This window comes from Callithrix jacchus, chromosome 8 (assembly GCF_049354715.1).
Source record: "Callithrix jacchus isolate 240 chromosome 8, calJac240_pri, whole genome shotgun sequence".
NCBI classification, from domain to species: domain Eukaryota; kingdom Metazoa; phylum Chordata; class Mammalia; order Primates; family Cebidae; genus Callithrix; species Callithrix jacchus.
In genome coordinates, this window is record NC_133509.1 from 121,927,169 (window position 1) to 121,947,060 (window position 19,892).

Below are 19,892 nucleotides of genomic sequence, written 5' to 3' on the forward strand. Positions count from 1 at the left end.
CATGCCTCTCCTGCAACTCTGGTAAACATCCTTATCTATTCTAAGCCTCAGTGTCCAATATGCTTCTTAGGGTTATTTCTGAAATCAAAACAGAGAGAGTATATAAAATGTCTGGCACACAGTTCATTTAAGAAATTGCAGCTATTTTAATTATTTTTAGTAGACCAGAGAAAAAAAGAGCCATACAATCGTTAGTGATATCAGAGTCTTAGCTCTCTTAGCTGTATCCAGTGGAGAGTAAAATTACACTTTTACTCATCCCCAGTTTCTTTCCAGTGCTTAAAATTGTTTTCTGAGGCTCAGAAGCCTCAATATACGTAATTCTTAACCATGAAAAATGGAATTTCAAAATTTTGCAAATTTATGACAATAAGCTAGCCAGACTGCTATAATCTGCTTCTCGTAATAAAAATCAGAGGGCACCTTGTGGCCACTGGAGGAGGCATGTATTCTGGTCAGCCTTGTTCCTATGGTGATATAAGCATTTGAGCAGATGCCCTAAAGGCAGTTAGCTATCACTGTCATGTTGGCTAATAGTGGCAGGGTGACATCGATCCACATGGACAACTTTATTCATGTTTCCAGCCAAAACCCTAATCACTTTGCTGACTCTTCCTCAGTCAAACAGGTAGTGAATGACAGTCATTTAAAACTTCAAACTTTGAAAGTCAATGTATTAGAGCTCAAAGAAAGACTGCAGAGGCAAGTCAGATACTCTCAGCTCATTATGGATTAAGTTGTCAGTTCTTGAGATTAGCTTTCTTTGTCTGTGTGTGTGTGCGCATATGTGTGTATGTATGTATGTTCTGCATGTGTTTTGCACTGGCAGGCAAAGAGATACTCTTTTAGATACCCCTTCAAGGAAGGACTTGCTACCTAGCAGTAACCAATGTGGTCATCAGATATCTTCCAGCTCTCAGTAACTTCAGAATCTGACTCAGCTGCTGCTAAAAGCTGCCTTGCCTAATCTCATTTCCTTCCCAGGACAGTGACACCCCATAGCTGAGCCATGTGGAGTTAGAAAGTCCTGCTCTAGAGCTGCCCAAGGGGCTGCCTGAGGTCAATACAGGCTTTTCCAGGCCTGTACTGGAGTTTAACTTCTCTACCCAATCCTGCTTCCCCCATTCTTTCTGCAGACATTGATCTCTAGTCACCATTTGACACCTCAGACTTCCTTGAAACATCTGGTCCCTGAGAACTAACTTCTGCAACGTGTAGCATTGAGGATGGCCCAAGATAGCAGGAAGGAGTTTGGATCTAGATCACTCACAGCTCAAGAGACAGTGGGAAACCCATCATTGGTGATAGGTAGAACACAGTCCCCAACTTTGAACTGGTAAAAATTTGACCTGTGGTAAATTGAGAGGGTAACTAGTTGAAAGAGAATGTGTAGCTGGACATGAAGTTCTAAGCATTAAAATGTATAAGGAAAATAATAGCTATAAGGATATGACATTAGGCTGTTCTTGCTAAGCAACATTGCTCTTTACATAAAAATAATGAAGAACTGAGGGAGTGAACTAGAAGTAAAAGACAGGTGCATAACAGAAGGTCTCTCTAGCTGCATACAGAAAAAGCCCGCATCTCTTCTGGCAGGGGCATAAAGAAGCCATGTGCCAAACCTAAGACTTTCTAATCAAAGTGGCTGAACCTCAAAGGGAGTTCAATGCATTGGTTTGTGACATCCAGAAAGGTCATCCCTGACCCCTAATATTAGTTTTTATCATTTTGTCTTCTAACACTGGCTATCTTATGCTTAAATCTTGGCTCCATCTACAATTTGTTTCCATTTATAAGGTTAGGTCTATATTTATCGTTTAAAATGTTGAACAAAACTATTTTCAATTTAAGGTATTTTTAAAATAGCTACTGTGTTTTATTCATTTTTTCTCAATAGACCGGACTCAATTCTCAATGCATCTTAAATGACTGAGTAAACAGATAAATACGCCATACCAGTATTATCTTGGTCATAGAAATTTGGGATTTACACCAGTAGGTAAGTAGGATGATAGTTTTTAAAGAGAAAAATTAAAAAATGATTGGGAAAGCCTGCTGTAAAGTAAGTTGTATATGTGATGTGTAATTCAATGAAAGTGTTTGGAAAAAGGGAGGCATATAACCAAAGATTGCAATCCCTCAAAGACAGAAGCTTCAGCTTTTTTTTTTTGAACTGTTTTAATCTTTTATATTATTTATTTATTTCTATTTTTCTTTGTTGTTATGTAATAACAAAAGCCAATAAAGAGCTCTCTGAGTGGCTGTACTCTCTGCTTGTATAAACAGGGATGATGCAGCCAGGCGTGGTGGCTCAAGCCTGTAATCCCAGCACTTTGGGAGGCCAAGGCGGGCAGATCACAAGGTTAAGAGATCGAGACCGTCCTGGCGAACATGGTGAAACCCCATCTCTACTAAAAGTATAAAAATTAGCTGGGCGTGGTGGCACGTGCCTGTAGTGCCAGATACTTGGGAGGCTGAGGCAGGAGACTTGCTTGAACCTGGGAGGCAGAGGTTGCAGTGAGCCGAGATTGTGCCACTGCACTCCAGCCTGGTGCCTGGTGACACAGTGAGACTCTGTCTCAAAAAGAAAAAAAAAAAAACAGGGATGATGCCTAACCCAGCTTTGTTTCCTGTTGGTTCATTTCGTTTACTTATTATCCTTTGGCTAATTAACAATTACTGACCTTTATTATATTGTTAATGAGTAGTTGGGTAGTAGGGTATTGAGTCGTTTTTATCATGCTAAAGAAAACATAATAGTTATCTAAGACAGAAGGTTTTCCTCGATGTCTTATTGGGGAAAAAAAAAGTTAACAAGCAAGTCTTTATATGATCTTGAGTCCATGAAATTAACATTATCTTCAAAATGGCTTTATAGAACAAGCAGAAGTGATCTTTATATGATTAGTTCTGGGATCAAACTTCTATAAAAACTAATATATACTATTGCAATAAGTTACTAAATATGGTGACCCATCTGTTGAGATGGGGTGACTGTGTACTTTTCTGTTATTCTGAGTTCATAAAAGGATACAATTAAATATATTTTATGTATATATGTATGTGTATATATAAATTCATAGTTATATTTTTGCTTATTGTTGATAAAATTTATCCCCGGGCATCTACCAATTTAACATACTTTGTGAACAGAGGCACTGAATGCCTTTGTTGCCTTTCTTCTGGCAATTTTTTCTTTTATTTATTTAGAGACAGGGTCTTGCTCTGTTGCCCAGGCCAGAGCGCAGGGGCAAGAGTAGAATCATGGCTCACTGCAGCTTCAATCTCCCAGGCTCAAGCAATCTTCCCACTTCAGCCTCCCAAGTAGCTGGGACTATAGGTGGGTGCCATCATGCTTAGATAATTTTTAAACTTTTTTTGTAGAGACACACTCTCGCTATATTGCCAGGGCTGGTTTTGAACTCCTGGTCTCAAGCAATCCTTTCACCTCAGCCTCCAAAAGTTCCGGGATTACAGGTGTGAGTCATCCCCACCTGGGCTTGTTCTGGAATTTTTTTCAGGGAAGTGTATATAGCAAAAAGAATTGAAGATGGAGATATTATCTTCCTTTGGAAAGAGAGAAAGGCATGCTTACTTCATTATAAAAATTTAGTTCCCTGAGGTCTGGGTTTCTCTGCTGTATGCAACCCACTGAAAATGCCATCTGTTCCACTGTTTGTTAGAATTGGGGCTTAGGAACCCAGTGGAAGAAAATGTGGATACTCTGGCTACTGCTTTTGCTTTGAGTACTAAAGCCCTTATTTATTACCCTGGAGTTTCAGGTCTACTGCTTGCATCTGCAAAATTGTGACAGAGTAACTTAGTAGCTCCAAAATAGGGTAAAAAGTTCGCACTCTTCACCCATTCTTGACAATTATTTATTTAGATAGAGAGAGTTCTCTGTAGATAACATATCTTTTACCTGTTTGTTTTTTAATTAAATTTTTCCTTTTCTCATAGGTGCTGCAAAACAATCAAGATAAAACTGACATTTTGTTATGAAAATGGAGAAGCTAGATTTATCTTTTTCATGTAAGAGCATTTTTCTTCTTTGCTGAGGTCTAAGCAGAGTTACCTACCGGCTGGGTTAACAGATATCTCCAATGTCAATTTTAGAGCCGGTACAAGACGCTAAAGTCTTAGATATTAGATTAGTCAAGGTTTTCTAAAGAAACAGAATCAGTAGGATATATAAATATATGTATGAATATATATATGTCTATATAGATATATACATGTATGAATATATATGTGTATGCGTGCGTGCGCGCGCACACACACACACACACACACAACTTGGAGGTTACCAAGTCCAAAATCTGCAGGGTAGGCTATCTACCAGGGATGAGCTCATGTTGTAGTTCAAATCGGAAGATCGTTTGCAGGAAGAATTTCTTCCTACTCAGGAAAAGTCACTCTTGTTCTATCAAGTGAAGGCCATCAGGTGATTGGATGACACCCACACACATTTTGGAGGGAAATCTACTTTACTCAAAGCTGATATAATCTTAATTTCATCAAAAAATACCCTCTCATCAAAACATTCAGAATAATATTTAAACAAATATTTGGGCACTGTGGCCCACCAATTGAACGATAAAAATGATAATCACTGGTACCATTGTATACTAATTTAAAAAATATGTATTCTGGCCGGACGCGGTGGCTCAAGCCTGTAATCCCAGCACTTTGGGAGGCCGAGGCGGGTGGATCACGAGGTCAACAGATCGAGACCATCCTGGTCAACATGGTGAAACCCCGTCTCTACTAAAAATTACAAAAAATTAGCTGGGCACGGTGGCGCGTGCCTGTAATCCCAGCTACTCAGGAGGCTGAGGCAGGAGAATTGCCTGAACCCAGGGGGCGGAGGTTGCGGTGAGCCGAGATCACGCCATTGCACTCTAGCCTGGGTAACAAGAGCGAAACTCCGTCTCAAAAAAAAAAAAAATATGTATTCTATGGTCTAATGATTTTGGAACCTATTCTAGACAAATTTAGCTTCCTTGATACATACAGTGCATATTAATATATTAAATGTTCTGAAAAATCTACATTTTAATCTACCCATTAAAATTTCTTAGACTAAAAAAGCAACTTCTTTGATCATATAACCCTCTTTCCGGCAACATCTATTAACAATGAATAAGACTAGCATTCAACAAGTCACTCTTTATTAAATACTGCCTTAGTTCATTTAGTGTTGGTGTAAAGGAATACCCCAGTCTGGGTAATTTATAAAGAAAAAAAGTTCATTTGGCTCGTGGTTCTGCAGGTTGTACAAGAAGCATGGCACCAGTATCTGTTTCTGGTGAGCCCCTCAGGAAGCTTACAATAGTGGTGGAAAGTGAAGGGGAACAGGTATGTAGAGATCACATGGTGCCGGACAAAGGACAAGAGAGCGAGGAGGTGCCAGTCTCTTTAACAACCAGCTCCCACAGAAACTCAAAAAGCCAGAACTCACTCCCTTCCTAGTAGAGCACTGATCTAGTCATGTGGGATCTGCTCTCCCGACCCAAACACCTCTCAATAGGCCCCAACTCCAGCACTGGGGATCACATTTCAACATGAGATTTGGATGGGATGAATATCCAAACTATAGCACATACTCCTATGGAATATGATAGAGATGATATTTTTCAACTGTAAAACCCAAGGTTTTACTCACCTTGATTTTTTTAGAACTTTGCAATGGAAGTTATTGAATATTTACTCATCTACCCAATGTTTTATTATGGCTCTCCTACATTAGTTTCCTATTTTAATATTGGGAAGTAAATGTAATTTTTGAAGGAGACTTATTCTGTGTTACACAGTCTTAGCCTAAATATATCTTCTCTATATGGTTTGCATTTTTCAAGCCATTTTTTAAAAAATAAACATGCACTTTAGACTATCTGCAAATGCTGTTACTTTTAGAAGCCTAGAGTTTATCCAACGGTCCACGCATGTTTTCTAGAAGAAGCCTAGTAGTAAATATTTGAGGCTTTGCTGGCCACATATCTCAACTAGTTAGCTCTACCATACACAATATGTAAGCAAATGGATGTGGCTGTGATCCAGTGAAATTTCATTTACAAAAAGAGTTGGCTAGGATTTGGCCCAAAGGCCATTATTTACTAATCCTCTATCTAAAATAGCCCTCTAGAGAAATAAGAGAAAGTGAGCTATGAATGGAAAACTATATAGTTTTAAATTTTCTAGTAGCTGCATTTAAAAAGTAAAAGGATGCATACATAATTAATTTTAGTAATATATTTTATTTAATCAAATATATATTAGCATTTACGTATATAATCAATATATACACTATTAATACGACATTTTGCGGTCTTTCTTTTCTAAAAACCTTTGATGCCCAGTGTGTATTTTATACTTCACTGTATCTCAAGTAAGAATAACCACATTTCAAGTACTCAACAACCACACACAACTATTGATGATCATATTGTGCATTTTTTCTATATTTTCATATCTCTAAATGCTATTTCTTTTTCTAATAAGAAAGATTCTTACTATTTTTCTCCTAAGACAAAAGCAAACATTAATACAAATTTTAAATATTGTAAATAACTTCAACTTTGATCATTCTTATGACTACCAAGATATTTAAGTCATATGTCTAAAAGTATTTTAAATGTTGCCAATAGCAATTCAAAGTCTTGATTTATAACTAGATGATTCATTCATGATTCAAAAATGTATAAATACAGCAGGAGCACACAACAAAAAGTTTCTTTCACACCCAGTCCCTGTCATTCAGCTGCCTCACCAATATAATCAACCAGAAAATTTGTCCTTCCAAAAATATTTTTAGTTTTCCATTTTAATAGCTTCATAGCTAGTTATGTTATCTGGCTGTGCTTTTTTTCTGGCTGGGCACAGTGGCTCACGCCTATAATCCCAGCATTCTGGGAGGCCGAGGCAGGAGGATTATGAGGTCAGGAGTTTAAGACCAGCCTGGCCAACATAGTGAAACCCCGTCTCTACTAAAAATATGAAAATTAGCTGGGCGTGGTGGTGGGTGCCTGTAGCCCAGCTACTTGGGAGACTGAGTCAGGAGAATCCCTTGAACCCAGGAATCGGAGGTTGCAGTGAACAGATATCTTGCCACTGCACTCTAGCCTGGGCAACACAGAGAGACTCTATCTCAAAAAAAAAAAAAAAAAAAACAAAGAAGAAAGAACACCTAGTTATGTTTTCAGTTCTGGTGGGCGGCATAAAGAGCCGTTTACATAAATAAATATTTAGGATATTCTCATTCGGACATAATAAGAATATCCTAAATGTTCCTTTAAAGAGTTTTAAAACTACTTGATGAGTTTCCACGTGTAAATTCCTGCTTGCATAATATATAGCACCAGGATTTTAGAATAAACCTGAAATTGAAAACTAATAGCAATATGCACTACAGAAGCTTATGTATTTTTTTATAGTTCAAAGTAATTTAGAGGAAGAACAGATACCTTCTACATATATTGGGCAATAGTTGCATATATTCCTGTGTGTATCTTTGTTTAAGAACTGTGGCTTGAATTTGAAGTACATACAAAAAAAATTACAATGAGTAAAAAAGATACTAAGTGCTGAAAATAAAATTCTAGAACAAGTCAGTTGTGGTTTAACACAAAGGAAATCAAACCTTGCAATTGTCTGGTAGAAAAACAATAAGAGACCCATTTACCCCAAAGACCAAAATCTTACTTATTTAATAGATTCAATAGATATATATTTTTTTAATCCCTGAAGCCTGTGTCTTAATGAGTTTTCAAACTATATAAACTGTACAACAAATCTTCCACAAATAATGAATTTTATTTGAGGAAATTAAAAGACAGTTTATGGGAAAGGGCATTCGGCTATGTATTAATGCCTCAGTTTAAGGCATGATTTTTCTCCCAAATTCTACTATCACCGAACTGCTTCTGCTACTGCTTAACTATTATGGTAAACCCAGTAATTAACTACAGAGCTCCATGCTAACTGTTCAGCTTCTTCTTTTCCACATACTAGCATGTGTTCCCCAAAAATGCCCAGTGAGTTAGGGATGATCATTCCTGTTTTCTAGATAACAGAATAAAATCCTACAGGAGTTCATCATTCAAAGCCAAAGAATTAATCTAATCATTAAAGACCTCATGTTTTAAAATTATGATCATGCATTTGAAGAGAAACTCAGCCCTTACCAGCTGTGTGAACTTGGATCAGTGACTTAACCTACCAGTCTCAGTTTGAAATTGTAGGATTTGTAGCAGATGGTCCATAAGCATCTGATATGGTTTAGCTGTGTCCCCACCCAAATCTCAAATTGAATTCTATTTCCCAGGATTCCCATGTGTTGTGGGAGGGACCCAGGAGAGGTCATTGAATTATGGGAATTGGTCTTTCCCATGCTATTCTCATGAGAGTGATTTAGTCTCACGAGATCTGATGGGTTTATCAGGGGTTTCTGCTTTTGCTTCTTCCTCTTTTTTTCTCTTGCCTCAGATGTAAGAAGTGCCTGTCACCTCCCACCATGATTCTGAGGCCTCCCCACCCATGTGGAACTGTAAGTTCAATTAAACCTCTTTTTGTTCCCAGTTTCATATATACCCTTATCAGTAGTGTGAAAATGAACCAAGAAAAAATTTATGGAACTCTAAGTTTCTGTCTTTTTCATTTTTTGTTTCTTTGTGTTCTTATTTAGGCAGACCCTTCCTCCTACTTGGGCTCCCATGAAACCTCCAGCAATTTAATCACAACTCACACCACCTGTGGTTGCCTCAGAAATTAGCCTCATTGCCACTAAATTCCATGTCCTATAATGGGAATCCCTACCCCTAGAGTTATCCATAAGAAGCCTAATGGCAATCAGAATTAACCTAACTGTCCATGAGTAGATGGTGGTGTTGTGGAAGAAATAAGATTTTCTGAGTGAAGGCAGGGGGTGGAGTGTTAACTGTTCCACATATTCGGTCACTATTTTCCAAGCTCTATCAGCCACTTATATCTATTCTTATACATGCTTAAGCCCAACAATATTTTTTCTCACATTTTTAAATCAGCTTTCAGCTTTATTTTTTATTAAATGTGCTGCAGAAAGCCTTGTAAGGGGGTAAAGAAGCCAAAGAAAAACAGAGAAAGAAAACCCATCTGAGATCATTGATCACTGTGTGAATTATTTCTTTTCTGTTTTTCATAAAACTCGTAAAATTATCTCAAAACTACAAGACTTAAAATGTCATTTATCTTTGATTACTAACAAGCAGGGTCTTGAGTTCAGTGAACTTTCATTGTAAGAATGGATTTCAAGCCATTGTAAATCTTTCATCATGAGAAGGACTTACAAGTATGTATTAGAAATAAACAAAAAAATAGAAAAATCTTTCAAAATGTATTATATTCCAAAATTCTAAAGCAATCTCCAAAGCAAATTATTGGCATATTGAAAAGGGCTTAAACTTTCAAGTCAGAGTGAGGTTTGAGCCTCTAACACTCAGTGATGTGTGACCTTGGATAAGTTACTCAACCTCTCTCAGCCCCTCCAGTGACATAAAACTAATAATATTTACAATAAAGATATTCATGGAGATTAGATGAAGTAAAATTTAAAAAGTATTTCACACAGAATATCATACAATGAAGTCCTTAATAATTGCTGCTTTCCTTTATTAAGAGACAAATAAAATCTAACTTCTGTTTTCTCTTTCCTAGTAAATGAGAACTGAAGGGTGATATTTATATTGAACAGAATAATACTCTTGGCTGACCTTGAGCAAACTGGGAGCTGTGCTTTCCATCTATTTAGCATTGCCTGTGCCAGGAATTACTGGACAGATCCATTTGACATAAGAACTTTCATACCTGAGCCACTGCCCAGAAATTGTGGCATTACTTCTGGGAAGTTTTGCAAACACTTTGAACTTATTTGCTAAAGTTGCTTTGCATTCTGTACTGCTGGGCCCCTCTGCACATCTATGATTTGGCTGAAGCTGATGCTGGCTGTGCCAGCATATTTTCAACCTGATCAAGGCATGGAGCCCTGAAAATTTCATGAGATTCTGTTTTCATAGGCTTTCCAAATTTATGCCAAGCTTTACAGATCCCCAAAGTATGCATAATTCAGAAAAAAAATAAGAGAGGGTCTACCAACTCAGATACAACATTTGATATGCTTAATTCAGGTTGAATTCAGACTCATTTGGGACTGTGAATTTTTATTTCACTTTTAGTAAAGAAAACCTTTTATCATTTTACAAGATGTGCTTTCAAATTTAAAAATAGTAGAAAGTTTCTAGAAGCCGAAACAATAATACTTGACAACACCAATAAAGACTTAGAGTTAAGTCCTAGATGGATCCAAACTAGGTCTATGTTCTCCTGGATTAAACCATAAATTTGCTTGCTTTTATGCCTTTTTAATGGAGTACTATACAATGGATTCTCATTAGTTTCTTAGCAATTATCAGGCATCTGTTGAATGAGGCACAATTCCTTACCTCCCTTGTCTGTTGTTTTAATGCAGTTGCATACAGTATATTCAACCACCAATAATACACTTCACAAATGCTCTTCATTAATCACTTCTGGAAGGATATTTTTTCTATTCAACTGTATTGATTATGTAACAACCAATCCATTTCCTTCTTTTATATCAGACATGTAAGTATCGATTATAATTTCTGTGCAACATGAGGCATCCAACATGCCACATTGATCTGATTCATTCTAAGCAAAAGGAAAGAAACATGGTGATTTAACTAACCTAGAGCAACCGTATTTTAGAGAGAGGTTCAGTTTCTGTCACACTTCTTAAAATATTGAAAAAAAAAAACCCTGCTTGATTTTCTTTTTGATTTATGAGCGTTTCCAGGCGAGAACCATCATGTTTTTAATTCCGTCATCTATTCATTCATTCCGCAAACCATTTTTGAGCATGTATCCTGTACTACATGCCAGATGAAGACACAATGTAGTCATTATTTTATGCCTTTGTCAATGTAGATCAGATAAAACTATTGAAGGATCAATCAATATAAGGATTTAAAGAAATCGGTTTGATATTTGTGAAAGTAGAATGTGCTTTGACTCAGTACATATATCTAAAAGTTAATATAAGTGACTAATTGTTGGCATTGATTTCTCCTACTCTTGCATCTTCACCCTATGTGGAAAGAAAAAAGCTAAGTTTGTTCACCAGTGTTCTTTTTTAAATTTAAACCTATGTGAAAATGGATGAAGAAGACTGGTATGAGTCAGATTAATCTCACGTAAAACCATAAAAGGTAGAGACTATTGAGAGGCCGAGGCAGGTGGATCACGAGGTCAAGAGATCGAGACCATCCTGGCCAACATGGTGAAGCCCCGTCTCTACTAAAAATACAAAAATTAGCTGGGCGTGGTGGTGTGCGCCTGTAGTCCCAGCTACTCGGGAGGCTGAGGCAGGAGAACTGCTTGAACCCAGGAGAGGGAGGTTGCAGTGAGCTGAGATTGTGCCACTGCACTCCAGCCTGGTTCCTGGCAACAGAGGGAGACTGTCTCACAAAAAAAAAAAGGTAGAGACTAACATGCTATAAGAGACACATCTTCTGCTCTACTTGTGTTCCTGATGATCACTTTACTCAATTCCCATGGTCAATATGTTGCCCTCTTGTACTCTAAACTTCTTCTTAAGGAGATAAAAATGGTTTATATGCCATTAGAATTTAAAATGCAAAGATGTTATTTTTCTAGTGAATGTTAGAAAGATGATAAAGTTTCTTCCATTGGCATTAATTAGTTGATCACAACTGGTCTTGAGGATCTGGGAAACAAGGCTTTAGCATTTGTAATGAATAGTCCGAATTATCTACAGGAAGAAAGCCAAGATTTTGAGCCAATAGACCTACATTTGGGTTTCAACTGCATCTATTATTAGTTTCATAACTGAGCAAGTCATTCAATCACTTTAAGATGAGGAACCCTTATCTATAAGATGCAATGGTATAAATATATATTCTATTTCTATCACACTCAAAGCAACAGAAGCATTGCCATGTGAATATCAACAAACTTAAGTGTTCATTTAAAGGAGAAAAAAAAATTCCCTTTAAAGTGCCCAAGGAAAGGCAAAATGAATAGAGAGACAATAGAAGGTATTTTAATCAGATTGAGTTACACTAAATGCTGAGACAGGTAAATTTTGAAAGTTCAAAAACTTGACACAATATAATTGCAAGTACAACTAAAGGAAATTATAGAGGGATTCTTTGAAATCTTGGAAGAGTAAGTCTGCTGAAAGTGGTCTTAACGACCCTTGGAACCATGAAGTTCTGTTATTAATTCTCTGTATTTGGCTAACTAGAGAGCAAAAAGAGAATCTAAATGAGAAAAAAAATCTCACTGGGAGCTTGGGGCCAGGTTTGGAAATAGTATATAACATTTGCCCCCTTTCTACTTTCTAGAATTAATCCTGTAGACACACCACACCAGGATGGAAATTTTCTTCTTTCCTCGTGCCTATCAGAAAATGAGGAAAAAATAGTGAACACATAGCATCCAATGCACCACAAAAGCCTCCTTAAAAGAGAAGAGATACTAAAGGTATCCAGAAATATTTCTGAGGACAAATGAAAGATAAAGAATTAAATTTCTAAATCATAAAGCATTGTTCCAGATATTGATAATAACAGCCACCAGAAACTTCAATATATTATCTAAGAAAAGCATGTGTTTACTAATTAGAAAGTAAAACAGCACAGGATATCTAAATATCAAATAAATAATTAAACAAGGCAGTTGAACATCATTTGGATATTACTGCTTTTATTGTATAATCACTTGTTTTTGTATTTGATTAATGTAAAATTAGAGGGTGACTCATATTTTTCTTATATACAATTTGTTTGGTTGACAAGAACTTTCAAATACAGAATCCATTGAGTAAAGTACATCTTAAAAGGATTGTAAAGAAGGGAATGATCACCCTACATATAATCACTAGACTGAATATATATTGTGAGAAGTCAAATTTGAAATAAGCAAAAGGTCTTTTGTGGGTGGCCCTTCACCATTCCCTCTAGCCATAGTCTTCAAAGATTGATCGAAATTTGTGGGTGGATCTTTAGCATTGACAAAATCAACCAAGGCATCAGCAGAAACAGCCATGTTCTTAATGGCCATGACTTATACATTGATTACATGACCCTTTTTCCAAAATCAGCCAAGCAACTGGCAGATTCTGAAAATGAGCATAGTAGTCTGTTTTCACACTGCTGTAAAGAAATACCAGAGACTAGGTAATTTATAAAGAAAAGAAATTTAATTGACTCACAGTTCATGACTGACTCCCCAGGAAACTTATAATCATGGTGGGAACTTACACTCATGGCGAAAGGTGAGGGGAAAGCAAGGCACATCTTCCCATAGTGGAGCAGTGGGGAGAGACAGCAAAGGGCAAAGTACCACATACTTTTAAACCACCAGATCTCGTGAGAACTCACTCACTATCAGGAGAACAGCAAGGGGGAAAATTCACCTCCAAGATCCAATCGCTTCCACCAGGCCCCTCCCCTGATACGTGAGGATTATAGTTCTACATGAAATTTGGGTGGGGACATGGAAGAAATTCAACGTTTTCATTTCATATTAAAAAAAAACAGAAGTTAATACAAGAAAAGTTTCTTTTTATTTAAAAGAAAAAAGCAAGATATTTGGTGTTCTAGCCCAAATTTTTCATACTGCATTACATGTATAAGCCTCAAGAAGTTGTTCATCACTTATTGGCCCACATAATGCCTAAATTCTAGACTGAGACAAGTTATGACATATCACTGCTTCAGAAATATGAGTGAATAGGAAAAGAAAAATAACTCAAGGAATGAAACAAGACAAAAAAAGAGGACTCAAAAAAGTCTGTGTGTGTGTGTGTGTGTGTGTGTATAATTATCATACTACAGACTTATTTTACTTTCACTCTTTAAAGGAAGGTTCACTCTTTATTTAGTAAAATTGAGCAAATGTGTCCATATCAGCAACTCTTTTACTTCAGAAATTGAAGTGGGTCAGAAGCCCCCTCTGAGGCAGAAGTTGAAAATCTGTAGCTCTATGACCATTAGATGAGTTTTTTATTTGCCCACATTCCAACTAGCTGCCAAAGGTTAAAACTAAGAAGATTGCACAGAAAAAAAAAAAACTGTGTTGTGCACTTCTTTTGAAAAATGGATTGATCTAAGAACTCTGAGTCAACATTTCTGGAACTGAGGGCCAGGAGAAACTCTTACTATGGATGTAGACCCTGCAGTTCACCAGAGGCTCCAGCACTCCTCAATACTTTACCCAACATCACTATCACTTACCTGCTCATAGCTCCTAATGTATCATATCCTAGGTGCCTAGAGGCTTCTGAGTTTGTGATCCCTGTCAAAACACTTTACCTTCCATCTCTGTGGCTTTATCCAAATAAAGTTTACTCTCGGTGTTCCCATCTGAAAAATGCATGCAATTGGCTCTATTTTATATCATTGTTTCTTTGATTATGTAACGTCATATGTGAAGGGCCTTGTGCATATTCTGGTGCATTTGCTGCATAAGTAAACCCTGTACCCAATCTAAAAGTCCCTTATTTCCAGTTAGTAAATATTATGAAAGAATTAAGCTGCTGCAATTTCCATGGTGCTTAGCAACGTGTTAGCAATGACTCTGTTCTAATTGACTGTAGATTATCCATCAGATTTCTGTAGAACAAAGAATAATTATAATAACAATAGCCAACATTTATCAAGTGCACGTAGTATGCCAGAAACTTTGTTTAAACACAGAAACATTTCTAAATGTTAAATCATATGCCTGTTTTTATGTGTTTTAGAAAAAAATATATAATACACCTCCTCTATGATTTTCCTGATATTCCTACATTGAAAAAACAGCAGAGTTGAGTAAGGAGGTGGATGAGATCACTGAGTTCATTTAAAGTCTGCCTGTGTTAGTCTGTTTTCACACTACTCTACAGAACTACCTGAGACTGGGTAATTTATAAAGAAAAGAGGTTTAATTGATTCATAGCTCTGCATGGCTGATGAGGCCTCAGGAAACTTACAATCATGGTGGAAGGTGAAGGGGAAGCAAGCACCATCTTCGCAAGGCAGCAGGAGAGAGAGCTGGGGAGGCGGGGAGTGTCACACTTTTAAACCATCAGATCTCTTGAGAACTCACTATCGTGAGAACAGCATGGGGAAAATTTGCCTCCATGATCTAATCACCCCCCACCAGACCCTCCCCTGATATGAAAAGATTACAATTCGACATGAGCTTTGGGTGAAGACACCGAGCAAAACCATATCACTATCTAAATGAAAAGACACATAAATAAATATTTGACAGATTTGCACTCGGACGTAACAGACATATGATGATCGTTACCTAATAAATAATCATTCAGAAATACCAATTTAGGAGGTTAATACCTAACCAGCTTCAATTCTCAGCCTCAACAGGTGCTAACACAAAGAAGTGTCCCATAGTCTCATATGCAATACTCGCACGCTAATGGCCAGGCTGTCATGGTTTCAGCTTCTCCCTTGTAAGCATATTGCTCTTGTGGCCTTTCTGTGGTCAGTGTTGCTTTACAGTGAGAACGTTACCTGTTTCTGCCAGAAGACAGGTGGCTTCAGAAGGCAAATGGGTCTGGCTCCTGTGACATTTTGTTAAACCATGAATCATGCAAAACAAAATCCTTTATGGCTCATAAAGCCTTGCTAATAAGGCAGATGTCCTCTAAACAGTTCTTTGGGGCCTAAAATGCAAATATTAATGTGCTGTTGATCACTGAACCTTAGTTTTAGTAACTGGTTTTCTCTTCATTATCTTCTATTATTTTCTGTGAAAAAAAAAAAATCCATTCTCAACTAAAGAACCTGATGGATAGAATACAACTGATATCAAAGGTTTTTATGGCCTCACTATCAATAAATGAAATGAAATCTCTCTTAAGTAGTAATGATACTCCAGAAAGGGCAACAGATAATAAGACCATGGCAATAGAACATTCGGTGATGATCCTTTCACATGAAAACTTATTATCAGTGCTAATCGGTCATTGCTCCCTATTAGTTTAGGCATATTGGATATGTTTTCTTATAAATATAGCAACTCTAGCTCACTTACTTCAAGAGAAAATCTTCATTGGCAGTACACGTGGTTAAACTATGCAGTGAGACACCATCTTTCAGCTTAAACAATACTAAAGAATGTTATTATGCCGAATGGTCTCATTAAAAAGTATCCAAGTTTCTAGTCAATGATACTAAATTCAAAAACAAGTTTTGACTATGAGAATATCAATGTTTTTTGCCAATCTTATTCCTGATTGTTTTCATTTTGTTTTCCCTCAATTTTCTCACGTGTTCCTAAGTTCTGGTAAAACTATGGCGTTTATATATGGATTACTTAATAATAATACTACTAATAATAACTAACTTGTCCATATAATAAAAACACTAGGAGGAAAGAATAATTGGAAGTAGCAGTGGAAAAGTTAGACTCTGGCAATGGTATATAAGTGTGCTGCCATCTTTAGGCTGGCGATAAATTTCAAGGCCAAATGGAAACCTGACCAAGTTCACCCACATTGTTAATACAAGAACCATGTTTCCTGACAACTAAGAATCCTGGGATCTTCAGGAGAATGGGCAGTCAACATAACTTTGCTTAATTTCTCTCTACCTAATAATTGAGATTTTTAAGAAGACTTGGGTGGAATTTCCATGTTTAAAGGAATATTAGGCAATTCTTTTAATCAAATATATTTTCTTTCATTTGACTATCAGTAAAAAAATTCTTTTTTGAAAAAGCAAGATGGGAAATAAAGTATTAGGATATATTTACGGTTTTCACTTGAGATACATTTGGAAGTCATACATAATTTGCTATTTGCTGTTTCATATTCTCTAGCCAGTAATGAAATTGTCTTTTTTGCCTTTATATACCATTGTCTTTTTTCTAAAAATTTGACTCATACCTAGTATCTACCACCCCTAAATAAGATGAATTTTTAAAACACTGTTTTGAAACCACCTACATGTATTTATTCACAGATTTTTCTTTTAGCCATAAATACCCAAGCCTCAGAGAATTCAGGTTTTGACAAGATCGCTGACCTATATGGGTTTTTGCAAAACATTCATCCTTTATCACTCTCCTGCCTCTGGACTTAAGAGCTAGTGTGGGGCCCTGTGCTGCGTTCCCCAGAGGCAATGCCTGCAGAAAAGAAGGCCGACCTGGTGATGGCCAAGACAGCATTTCTTCAAATATTCAAAATGCAATGTACTTGGACACTGCAGTGCTACAGGTCCTGCTAGAGGCTTGCCAAGGGGCCCAGCAGCTGTTGCCACCACAGGTGGCTTCCAAAGACGTATCAGAGGAAGAACACAAATTCTGTTTCACTTCTGCTGTTAACACATGTCTGAAAGTCTCTCCCAGCTTTCTTTTACTGCTTTGGTTTGGAAATGCAGATGTTCAAGACCTATCTTCTTAGCTAGATTGTCAGCCACCACTTAAGAATAGAGACTTTATGCCTATTGTAATCAGACCTGCAATGTTTTGCACTTACTAGAAACATTAAGTTGTTATCAAATAACTGAAAAGGCTAAGAAGCTAAAAACTACTGCTGTGAATTAAAATGTAAAACATGCACATTTCGGCCTGATAAAGAACTAGAGATGGATTCTCTCTACCCATCTCCCCCAGCTTATGCAAAATTTAAAAAACAAAACAAAACAAAACAAAAACTTTGAATCCTTGCCAGTTAAAAGGCTATATCTGGCATGGTGGCTCATGCATGTAATCCCAGCACTTTGGGAGCCCAAAGGCGAGTGGATCACAGGGTCAGGCGTTCAAGACCAGCCTGGCCAGCATAGTGAAACCCGGTCTCTAAACATACAAAAAAATCAGCCAGGCATGGTGGTAGGCACCAATAATCCCAGCTACTTGGGAGGCTAAATCACTTGAACCTGGGAGGTGGAGGTTGCAGTGAGCTGAGATCACACCCCTGCACTCCAGCCTGGGTGACAGTGCAAGACTCCATCTCAAAAAGAAAAAAAATGGCTACATCTGCCCAACTCTTCTCCTTTTCCTTTATGCATCTTCTTTGAGTTTTTTCTCCAGTCTCTTAGACCTTGTTCTGTATCTATATAACTATAGTAACAATGACTGACATTAACTGAAAGCTTCCTTATGTTCCTAAAACTGTACTAGTTCTCAAGTACGAGAAGGAACATCTTAGAGTATGCTTTATTCCACCTAATTCCATCAGCACATAACCCACAGTATGAGTATCGGCTGAATCCCACATTCAAGTTGTGCCTTTGACTCTGTGCCTGATTCTGGCCTACATGATTCTGCTGTAGAAAGACCAATTGCCTAGAAGTCAGAGGATATAAGCCTCGGCCCAGTTCTTCCAATTGTGAAATATGGTGATAGACACTTAACTTCACTAAGCCTCAGTTTCTCTGTATATATAAAAGTGCTAATACTTTTTAAAAATATTCTTTGTTTTGCAGTTTGTGTAACACAATTTATTTGAATGCTCTTGACATTTTAATATAATTATTTCATGTCAATATGGCATTTATTCTTTATTAGCCTTATTCAATAATTACTATTATCATATATATAGAAAATATTAGTTTTTATTGGCCTGTTTGTTTTTAATCACTTATACCTTAAAACTTTTTAAAGAACAAAAAAAAGGGTACAAATAAAGTATTAAGAAGCTTTCAATTTTTTAGAAAAATAGATCTAAACTAAATGAAATCAGAGGCTTAAAGAGTAAAAAGAGATGTAATATATCTTTTAAATTTACTCACCTGGTAAGAAACAAATAGAGAACAATGAAAAGGAGTTACTATAGCTCATAACTGAAGGATTTAATTACAAAAAATATGCTGATGTTAATTTGGAAATTGAAACTTGTCTGCTAACACAGAATGATGGAAATGACCTTAATGTTGGGTTTGAATTATTCAGATAATTTCTTCAATCTTTCATCTTATTTTGCCTTTAAAAATCACACTGTACCCTGTAAATAAGTACAACCATTATGCATCAATTAAAAACAAAATAAAATCTAAAAAATAAAAACTCCTTGGATCATCAAGTGTTAGCTATTCAGTAACAATAGATGGCAAATAAGATTTTTTTAGTGTGCTGATGTAAGTAGAAGCATTGTGTAAACTATAAACTCCTATATAAATACATATAGACAGATAGTTACTGCTACCAGATTAACACTGGAAATCAGTGGGGTGGTGGGTGTTACAGGCAGATCCCCCTCATAACATGGTTAAATTCACCCTCCCAGGGCCCTCTGAGCACCCAGTTTCCAAGAGTCTTCCTTGATTGAGTTAGCCTAAGTCTCAGTACTTCCTGCTTTTTTGGACCTCAGCTGTACTGTCTTTAATATTCCCTAATTTGCTTCAAATATTCCTGTTTTCTCTGACTTGCTTTTTGAAGTCAAGGAGTTTTGTTGTTGCTGTTGTTGTTACTGTTTCTTTTGTTCCTTTGTTTTTTCCCTGAGAAAGCACTTCTACTATACCACATATTCACCAGACCTAATGAAAGACCAGTGCAAAATAGAGATAAACATATGAGAAGAACCTTACAAGGAATCTGTTCTCTGTTACCAAATCCCTCTCATGCACCACTTCAAAATCATCTCGTTTCACCCGAGACTCCTGCTATGGCTGCAGGAATGAGCTTCTTGCTGGCTTCCAGTGGATCCTCTTCTAGCAGGCACAGCCTTTGCCTGAGGTTCACGAAGTAGCTCTTCCTTTCTTCCTGGGGTGGTAGGGAAGGGATCTTCTTGTTTTATACCGTAGCAGCTAAAATGGGTGTGTATGTGTGTTTAGGGTGGGGTCAATGACTGTGGGGTCATTTTTAAT

General features: G+C 37.0%; 1 long non-coding RNA gene across 1 annotated transcript; it reads left to right on the forward strand.

Annotated features, from left to right (window-relative positions):
* Position 1: 1 nt before the first annotated feature.
* On the forward strand, positions 2–14,565 carry LOC118145129 (uncharacterized). Its single transcript, XR_004730300.3, has 4 exons — positions 2–1,999; positions 3,961–4,032; positions 8,485–8,545; positions 12,420–14,565. It is a non-coding gene; the product is annotated as an uncharacterized LOC118145129 (long non-coding RNA).
* Positions 14,566–19,892: the final 5,327 nt, after the last annotated feature.